Below are 11,365 nucleotides of genomic sequence, written 5' to 3' on the forward strand. Positions count from 1 at the left end.
GGGCAGTGAAAAGATAGAGCTGGACCAAAGTATTCTTGCCTTATCATTGTATCATCCAAGTAGATGATTCTGGACTTCATCACACCAACCAGATGTTCTGCAACAGTCATGTTAGTGTAGATAGTGGATAGTACTGAGTTGTGCACCTATGCTATTGCACTAAGGTAAGTAACAGGAACATAGTGGAATGGAGAGCTTTTGATGGGAATTAACAGGGCAAGGGAAATAAACCAATAGCAGCGTGCAGATGACATTATGTTAAAGAATTGTCACCAAAGTTGATGGTCTGGTTGCAATACTTGTTTGCCTGTCTCCCATGATAAAGTCCTCTGTATTTTCTCGAATCCACTCTTTCTAACACACATTTGCACCAACATGTCAAAGCAGTAAGACAACTAGACACTGTGACCTATAAGTGAAGGAAAGCCTGGCTGCTTTGGAAAAAGAAGTCTTCATATCCTAGCAAGGTCTGGCTAAATTATAGATAACCCAAAGCTGAAATGCCAGTCTAATAGACCAGAATAGCCACAGGAGACTGCTTGTGTAACTGAGAGTTCATTGTGATCTTTTTTAAAATGGCTAGATGAAAATGCTCTTCGATATGAGTCTGTAATCATGCAATGAGTGCTTTTCAAAATGATTGTGATGGGCAAGGAGTAAAAGTCAGAAAGCTGTCCTTTTTTGCATTATTGCAAATCAAAGGTTGATAAGAATCAGTTGCTCAAATTTGAAAACGCTTGAGTTAATGTTAAATACTGCTAGTCATTTCTGAATCCCACTATACTTCTAAGAAATATACCTGCCTTTTATATCTATCTGAATAGGAATGAACTGTTATCAGTCTCTGCATTCTAGTGATATTTGATTTTTTTGCTGCCAATTGATCTGCATTCCTGTGAAGTGTACATGCAAGAAAATACCCAAGACCTTTTATTGAAACGAGCCCTGAATCTATTGAAGAAATGATAGAATCATGTAAAACACAATGGAATTTTCTGCAAAACTAGGAAAATTAGATAATCAGAACTAAAAAAAGAAGAATGGAATTGTTCTGGTTGTAAGATCATACATGTTTAATTTTAAGCAAATCTTTAATGAATTCCATCTTCCAGAAGAGTTGTTTTGTCTACAGCAGTTAAAAAAAGGGGGAAGACATTGATACTCTTTAAAGCAAAAAATATGGATTAAGGCAAATGCTTTTCTTTACCTGAATCCACTTTATCAGATGCAAATCATGTTACCTTTGCAAAGCCAATGAGACTTCATGGCCAATAGACATCATGTGCCAGCTTTCGTTTTGGAAATTTGTGGACAACAAATATGGTTCTTATTTTAAGGAAATGTGTTTAAACATAACAAAAAAGCAGTTCCACTGACCAATATTTGATTGTCTATGTCACGACTGTTGAACCAAAGGCAGAGGAAAAGAACTGAGAGTTGGCTTGAGAGAACCTGAGCAGGGCTGTAGCCAGAAAAAAATTTCGGGGAGGGTTGAAAATTTGGGAGGGGGGGTTGAAAATTTCAGGGGGGGGAGTTGAAACCTGCCTCTTAGCTCATGCTGAAGCAAAGAGCACAGCAGGGGCAGAGCAGCCTTCAATAGCCTGCAGCTCCTCCCCTGTCAACCACCTCCACCAAGTCTGGCCTCCTTAATGAGAGCATTCAACACTCCCCCCCCCCAACTTGGTTGCTTTGCTACATCGGCTATTGCTGCAAGTAATGACAGTGTGAATAAATTGTCAATATTTGCTTGAGATAGTGCTTGCAGTTCTGGAGAGACTCTTAAGTTTTTGCGTCTCATAGACTTAGCATGGGGATTTGGTTAACCAGTTAAAATCCATGAGTAAACCAGGTTTTTTTTTTTTAACCTGAAAAATATTGGGGGGGGGGGTAGGGGTTCAAACCCTCGCTACAGGCCTGAACCTGAGTCCCATCTATATGAACATATAATCCAGTTTGAAATTACAGTCTATGGTCAGTGTAGATGCATAAAATGCAGCTTGATTATTATATGAGCCTACACTGACCATATAATGCATTTTCAGGGTATCTTTTAAGATAAAAATTAATAGAAGTAAAGCAGCACATCTAGAGAACAACACACAAAAATGTATGTTGGAAAATGCCATTAAAATGCCTATAGATGTAAGCTCATTAAAACATATCCCTTTAAAAGAAAAGGATAAAAATAGTACAGCATGCCAAAAAAAAAAAAAACGAATCAGTTTCCACAAGTCCACTAGTCTGGAATAAAAAAAAACACCGGCCACTAAAGGAAAAGGTAATTCCAAGCTGTAGTAGGACGTAACTGCATCTACATTGAATTAATGCAGTTTGACTCACCTAGCATTAAGCCATGGTAGTTAGAGTGGTGTCAAACTGCATTAATGCTACAGTGTTGATACAGCCTTAGCTGTGATCACAACTATTTCCTGTATATTGGCTTTGAATTCTTTCCATATGACCTGTCCGCTGGCTTTACTGGGCTTCTTGATGGTATAACTCAGATTTCCCCTCCTGGAACCAGATTAATGACTAGTGTTGTCTGAAATGTCATGTCTACACACACACACACACACACATATATATATATATATATACACACACACATACACACACACACATTATGAGACATATAGAGCTCGTTCTGAAGAGCAGACAGATAAATCATCTTTAATCTGTGCTGAAATCCTTAGCTTGCTCTGCACTTAGAGCTAACTACTATCATTAAAAATGTTTACTCCTTTCTCCTGTGCATCATCAGATTGCACCAATTTTCATAACAAAATCTTTGCCCTGATATAATTTACTCAACATTGCCAATCTGGCAAAAAGGTTTTTCTCACTGCCCTGACCCTTCAGTGTGGCACCATTCAAGGAATTGAGTAATAGAAGAGGAGTGAAATTAGTGACCATACATTGCTATGAAACGGTGAAACTATTTGAGAAATTAGTCTTTCCACTTATTTTAAACAGATATAGAATTTAACAGTATTTAAAGTATTTTAAGGTCATAGAAATGTTCTGTAATAATAATAATAATAATAATAATTGACCTGAATCAATAACTTTTGTGATGATGATGATGATGATGATGATGATGATGATGATGATGATGATGATATGCAAGGAAGCCAGCAAAGTTACCGATGAACTAAAAACAAATGCACAATAGGACTGATGAACATTGGTACATTGGCTGGAAGTGTTCATGCATATCAATCAAATTCCTGGAGTTTGATATCATTTTAAATGCAATGATTAGTGCTATGGAAAGCTGAGAACTGTAGTTGGTGAGCACTCATTGACAGAGAAAGCTAAAAACTGTATAAAACTACAACTCCCAGGAATCCATAGCATTGAGCCATGGCAGTTAAAATAGTGCCAATCTGCATTCATGCTGCAGTGTAGGTGTATCCTAAGTATACATAAAGTTATGTAATGTAGACTGTGATAATTAATTAATTATGGATATACAATTAATTCATTACAAAAGTGTAACCGAGAGTTATGCATTCATAACTGATTCATATTCATGATCCCTACATATTAAATAGTCCAGGAAATATGAAGAGATCATAAAAGTCTCCCAATCCTAACTTACCAAGCAGTAGGGGTATGCCCCCTGTTGATTAAATGAAATAGACTTATTTTCTCCTCTCAGCCCCCCTAAGAAATCTCTGGCATGAAGGGGAATTGCAACAGGGATCCTTCTTTTGATTGTCACAGCTGATATTGTAAATGTCAGTTGGTTGCAACCCAATTGACAGAGGTTCATAGCAGTTCCTGCCTAGTAAGTCAGTCAGGAGTTGGGAGACTGAGGAATAAGACTGGGAGATACTACTAGCTATGCAACTAAGGTAGTACAAGAATTTCAGCCATTATTATTATTATTATTATTATTATTATTATTATTATCCTAACAATAAATAATCAATACATCATATTCTGAAATTGTCTTTCTCCATGAGCAATCATCCCCCAAAGAGCTACTGAAACAGAAAAAGGTCCTCACTTGCTAATACTCATGGAAGAACAGCAGTTTCAGAACATACTCACCAACCATATGGTTCACTGTTAAGAATACTTACTTGGACATTGACCAGTACATTTAATGCTGTTTACAGGAATAGTAAGATCTCCCATTCTTACTTTCTATTGCGTTTAATTTTCTGTTAAAATATACTCATGTATTTGTATTGTCGAAAGCTTTCATGGTTGGGATCATTGGGTTGTTATGAGTTTTCTGGGCTGTATGGCCATGTTCCAGAAGCATTCTCTCCTGACGTTTCACCTGCATCTATGGCAGACATCATCAGAGGTTGTTAAGTTTGTTGGAAACTAGGAAAATTGAGTTTATATATCTGTAGAATATCCAGATGAGAAAAAGAACTCTTGTCTGTTCAAAGTAGGTGTGAATGTTTCAGTTGGCCACCTTGATCAGCATTTAATGGCCTAGCAATTTCGAAGTCTAGCTTCCCGTATTAAAACACTCTAAAATCATAACAGTAAATAAAAACTACACTCGAAAACAGGGGAATTCCAGACAAGAAGCAATCAGGACCAGCTAATCACCTCCCAAAAAAGGATTCCCTCAGGCAGTAAGAAGCCAGATCTTGAAATTGTTAGGCCATTAAATGCTAATCAAGGTGGTCAACTGAAACATTGACACCTACCTCAAACAGACAAAAGTTCTCTCTTCCACCCTGGGCATTCCACAGATATATAAACCCCATTTTCCTAGTTTCCAACAAACCTCATAACCTTTGAGGATGCCTACCATAGATGCAGGTGAAACGTCAGGACAGAATGCTTCTGGAACATGGCCATATAGCCTGGAAAACTCACAACAACCCTGCTCATGTATTTATTTTTCCTAAACCTTTCTGTTTGCCTTCTTCAATTCTTCACAAACAAGCTGAAGTGAGATGTCCATCCCACTTAGAATTGGTATGACTGAATAGGTACAATTATTCCTAGCATGCAGAGGTTAATATTTCACCTTTTCCCCATATTGGTGCAAAATATGAGCCACTCAGACAAATAAAGTTTAGCATATTAATTCAGAGCTAAGTTGGCTGAGCATGTAACAGTTCAAACCCAGACTTTTAACAGTTAAATACACAAAGCTGTGGGCCCAGATGGATAGATCTCTCAGTTTTCCCACATTGACTACATTTGTATAAGAAAATCTCATTTTTTTCTGTCCCAGATATGAAGAAAGTTTCAAATTTTGAAATTTTGCCAAACTCTTATCAAACGACAGTAACATTAAAATTCTTACCCATCCCTAGTTTCTTATATCTGTGGCCTAAGAGGTTAGGTATATTATTCTATTTAGATCCTTTTGAAAAGAATAGCAGATGGTTTAGTAAACTGGAAAACCAATACAGACATCTTTAGGATCAGCAGAAGAAATGTATCAAATTTTATACTTTTGCTGTGCTATTTATACTATTAAAAAACTAGCATCAAAACTATGTTTTATGTTGTTTTCATAAATGCTGGTCTTTGTAACTGGTGAAAAGGCAAGTTCCATTCGTTTCCCAGACAACTTTTTTGTTCATGGTTCAAAATAAAATCAAAGTAAAGAGCCAGAGCTATCATATTATTGCTGAGAGACGTGAGCACGCAATACAACTATCCATTCCTTAGGAGCATTTTTGGTCTGTTCATCTCTAAGGTTTTATTCAACATGAGCTCCGGTTTGAAGAGATGCTTTGCCCCAAACTTGTTCCAAATGAAGGGTCAATTTTATCCCAAAAGTTGAACTTTGGTGAAGAAAAATTGTAAGAGGTAGATTTTCAAGAGTTTGGAAGAGCTGGAGAATGCAGGGAGAACACAAAAGATGCATAAAGATATAACCGAATGTGTTTTGCTGTGCAAAAGTCATCTTTTTTCAACAGCTACATTATAAAATTCTTCTGGAGTTGGAAAACTAGTTTTCTTGAAGGATATTCAAAAGAGTTTTGCTTTCTTAAAAATAAAAATGCCCGGTTTCAAACTTTTGGATGAAAATATGAACGTGACCTGAATTGAACTGATTATGAAGTACTATTTATGAATAGCTTTTGGGAACAGCTGAAGGCTGCCTGTTAGAGCTGTAGTTGTCTAATGCCTGACAGTAGTTACTCCAGTTACTAAACCAGGAGCAGACAGATGGTAGATTTGCATCTACAGGAAGATTTCTTGAGCAGATAACAATAACAACAACATTCAAATGTAAACTAACAATTGAAACATAAAAGCAGGCTTGAAATATAATAAATTACAAATTTATTTAAGAAATAAAAATAACACCCAACAACTTGACATTCCTCCCATCAATATCAACTCAGATTGAGTGCAAAAAGCTGTCTTATTTAAACATTCTTAGTCTTTTTTTCTCTCACACTTCAGATTGAGAAAGAGGGAAAGAAAGACTCTTTAAGTGTGGTACCAAGTTTGGGAAGTGGCTACTAATGCAGACTTCTTTCATAGCATCACCAGGCATGCATCTAGTAGTAGCAGAACAAAATGATGGTCCCCACTTGGGGAGTTGAACACTTGAGCAGTTTCCTTAAGATAAATATAATTTTTCAGATACTCTAATCCCAAGCTGCATTTTTTTGGCCTTTGTCCCACTTTGCCACACTTTGGGCAAGGTCAGGGGATACCCCAGAATATTCCATTTCGGGCAGTCTGGACAACCAGTTCAGCAGGACAGGAGGTTGATCATGGCCATGTCACTGCTACCACCATTCCCAGCTAGTCACCAAAATTTGAACAGGCAATTGGCTGTTGTGAAAACCTCTTTTAATATCAGAACAGGGCACCCATGCAACCAACATGAAGGAGAGGGGTGATTTCCCATCTGTCTTCCTGAATGTAGGGGCACCCCATTCTGACATAAATAGTGCCATCCGGACAACCAGGTGATTTCCCCTCCTTTTTCCTCATGGGTGGATGCCTCTTCTGATGTCAGAACAGGGTCCCCAGTCAATCAGGAAGAAAGGGGATTTCCTGGTTATGTGAGTGCCTCTGTCAATGTTAGAATAGGTCACCCATGTGATCAGGAAAAAAGGAGAGGAGTGCCAGGACCCTAAATCTTGTCCTCACACTTTACCATTGCTCCTATTTTTACTGCTGCCTTATGACCCAAGCACCGTATCTATTAGCCCTATCCTTTAAGTTATTGTTGCACCAGTCCACACACTTGTGACAATAAACTGAATGTATTGGTTGTTGATTTTGATGCCTGTTTTATACTGTTATAGTGTTTTACCTTGTTATTATATATTTTAATGTGTCATATTTTAACTGTTTTGATCGGGCTTGGCCCCATGTAAGCCATCCCGAGTCCCTTTGGGGAGATGGAGGCGGGGTACAAAAATGAAGTTATTATTGTATTATTATTGCTGGTTACATAGATAACTCATTCTGCTGTCAGCAGAGGTGCTCACAATAGTTAGGAGCTCACATGGAGCTCAATGGCCGAATGGGAGTGCTGACAACACAGAGGAGGTAAAATGTCTTCGCGGACAAAGTCGCTTTGATTCGTTCTAGGCTGGATGCCATATTAACGGCAGTCTCTGAGGATGTAGCTGGAGCATCTGCTTGCCCGGTTTTGATGGATTCATTTCAATTGGTGAAACCCGAGGATGTGGGCAAGATACTGGGAGGGATGAGGCCTACCACATGCATCCTAGACCCCTGTCCATCCTGGCTTTTAAAGCAAGCCAGAGGGGGATTGGCTGAGTGGGTAACGGTGGTGGTTAATGCCTCCCTTCGGGAAGGCAACATTCCAGCGAGCTTAAAACAAGCTGTAATAAAACCGCTGTTGAAAAAAACATCACTGGACCCCACTCAATTCGACAACTTTCTACCAGTTTCCAATCTCCCCTTTTTGGGCAAAGTCCTGGAACGTGTGGTGGCTTCACAACTCCAGGTATTCTTGGACGACACGGATTATCTGGATCCGGCGCAGTCTGGCTTTGGGCCGGGACATGGAACTGAGACAGTCTTGGTCGCCTTAGTGGATGATCTGCGCCGGGAGCTCGACAGGGGGAGTGTGTCCCTGTTGGTACTGCTGGACCTCTCAGCGGCCTTCGATACCGTCGACCACGGTATCCTTCTGGGACGCCTCGCAGGAATGGGCCTTGGAGGAACTGTCTTACAGTGGCTCCGGTCCTTCCTGGAGGGTCGATCTCAGAAGGTGTTATTGGGAGACACCTGTTCTACCTCACAACCATTGTCTTGTGGGGTTCCTCAGGGTTCCATCTTGTCTCCTATGTTGTTTAACATCTACATGAAGCCGTTGGTTGAGATCATCCGGAGTTTCGGAGTACGGTGTCATCTGTACGCAGATGATGTCCAACTCTGTCACTCTTTTCCACTTGCTACTAAGGAGGCTGTCGAGGTCCTGAACCGGTGTTTGGCCGCTGTAACGGTCTAGATGAGGGCGAACAAATTGAAATTGAATCCAGGCAAGACAGAGGTACTCCTGGTCAGTCGTAAGGCCGAGCAGGGTATAGGGTTACAGCCGGTGTTGGACGGGGTTGCACTCCCCCTGAAGACGCAGGTTCGCAGCTTGGGTGTGATCCTGGATTCATCGCTGAGCCTGGAACCCCAGGTTTCGGCGGTGACCAGGGGAGTATTTGCACAATTTAAACTTGTGCGCCAGTTGCGCCCATACCTTGGGAAGTCTGACTTGGCCACGGTAGTCCACGCACTGGTTACATCCCGTATAGACTACTGCAACACTCTCTATGTGGGGTTGCCTTTGAAGACTGCTCGGAATCTTCAGATGGTCCAGCGGGCGGCAGCCAGGTTGCTAACGGGAGCGGCACTCAGGGAGCACACCACTCCTCTGTTGCGCCAGCTCCACTGGCTGCCAGTTTGCTACCGGGCACAATTCAAAGTGCTGGCTTTAGCCTTTAAAGCCCTAAATGGTTCTGGCCCGACCTATCTGTCCGAATGCATCACCCCCTATGAACCAGTTAGGACATTAAGATCGTCCGGGGAGGCCCTGCTCTCGATCCCGCCAGCCTCGCAGGCACGACTGGTGGGGACGAGAGACAGGGCCTTCTCAGTGGTGGCCCCTCGGCTGTGGAACGCCCTGCCCGCAGACATCAGATCGGCCCCCTCCTTGCTGGCGTTCAGGAGAAGAGTGAAGACCTGGCTCTTTGAACAGGCATTTAATTGAACAGGCATTTAATTAAGCAGTGCAATCAATTGATTGAGATTGGAACTTGGAACTTGGAATAATAGATGAGGAGATCGGATTATGACTTTATTGATGAGACGTGATGGATTAGTTATATGGATGTATTGTTGTTATATTGTTATACTGATGTTTTGCTATGTGATTTAGTTGCTTTAGTTACTGTTTTTTAAATGCTAATACTATTGTTGTGCACTTGTATATTGACCTGGTTGTAAACCGCACTGAGTTGCCTACGGGCTGAGAGAGTGCGGTATACAAATAAAGTAAATAAATAAAAAAGAATGGATCTAGATTTAATCATGCTTCCAATTAATTGCTGATGCAAAACAGAAGCGAGTCCTGTTGCAATGTGGAAGAAAGGAGGGAGGAATTGTCCCTCCTTTCTTCCTCCCTTCTCCCCCATCACTTTAGTGCCTCAGCTGATGTAATGTCTGTAGCCATGAAGGACCCCAGCTACTTTCAGGCTGGGGGACCCAGCAGCATGATGGTCGGTTGAGGGAAAGTAGGGATCAGTCTATGTTCTTAGGTCACCTGAGCCCAAGAATACATGGAACTCATTCTGTTTCAGAACTGCCCCAACTGTTTACATAGAACTGAAATAATGGTTTGCTCTAGATTCCTGGAGCAATGTGTGACTTTTGTTAACTTTGTTCAAGGCCACATTAACTTGGATCAGCTCCGTGTGTCATGTGGCTACCATGGAGCTCATCCCAGTTATTTGGGGTTAAATGCTTCTATATATGTGCCGCTAGTGACCTACTAGAGATGGGACACTAAGCGTAAACAGTATGTGAAGTCTAAATTTCAATTAATATGTTAAAATGTTACATTGTTGTTCAATATGGAGGAAATGTTGAATTACTTATTCCTAAATTATTCTGCAATCATCTGATAGGGCTGGCGCAGCAAGGCATTTTGTTAAAACTGATCCGAGGAGCTATATTCAAATGTATATATTTCAGCTGTTTATGGGTCACAACTAACTTTATAGTCATGCATAAACTGTACTTCTGTGTGTCGTAAGAGGTATTCCCGGTCTCATAATAAAAATATTATAGAACATTGTATTTCCATATAGTAATGGCACTCTTATTTTACTAGTAGGAAAGGTATTGTACTAATTTAATTGACAGTCATAAAAGTCTCACAAGCAAGATCAATATTTTATTTTCTCAACAGGTTTTTGTCAATGAAGATTCAATTTCCCATGCATTGGATGTTTTTGTGTGTGCTGAAATTGTAATCAGGACTACAGCAATCTCTGTGGTGTGACTTTCCACATCTAAAGATATTATTCTGAGCATATCAGCACAGGAATTTATTTCCTGTCTGTTCACATCTATTATACAGACTTGATACCTGGAGCTGGGTCTAACATTGAGCAGAATGAGGCCTCAAATGGCAAGCTCAGAGCAGCACATTCTGGACAACCCAGTCACTCCTTTTTGTTATGGGACAGAACTTTGTACACCACACAACCAGTATTGAGTCCACTAAATTAACCCATTAAAGGGAAAGCATTAATCCAAGGTAGGTTATAGGACCATACTACCTTTCTCTGCAATGTCCAATCTCGATAAAATAGTAAAGAGTAGAGACATCAGACTGGCAACAAAGATCCGCCTAGTCAAAGCCATGGTATTCCCTGTAGTCACCTACGGATGTGAGAGCTGGACCTTAGGGAAGGCTGAGTGAAGGAAGATCGATGCTTTTGAGCTGTGGTGCTGGAGGAAAGTGCTGAGAGTGCCTTGGACTGCGAGAAGATCCAACCAGTCCATCCTCCAGGAAATAAAGCCCGACTGCTCATTGGAGGGAAGGATACTAGGGACAAAGTTGAAGTACTTTGGCCACATCATGAGGAGACAGGAAAGCCTAGAGAAGACAATTATGCTGGGGAAAGTGGAAGGCAAAAGGAAGAGGGGCCGACCAAGGACAAGATGGATGGATGGCATCCTTGAAGTGACTGGACTGACCTTGAAGGAGCTGGGGGTGGTGACGGCCGACAGGGAGCTCTGGCGTGGACTGGTCCATGAGGTCACGAAGAGTCGGAGACGACTGAACGAATGAACAACAACAAACCTTTCTCTTAAAACAGCTTCACTTGTTGTCTGTTTATTTCCAGGCACAATTCGCAATGCGTGATGACATATAAATCCCTGTATG

Source organism: Anolis sagrei, chromosome 6 (assembly GCF_037176765.1).
Source record: "Anolis sagrei isolate rAnoSag1 chromosome 6, rAnoSag1.mat, whole genome shotgun sequence".
NCBI lineage: Eukaryota > Metazoa > Chordata > Lepidosauria > Squamata > Dactyloidae > Anolis > Anolis sagrei.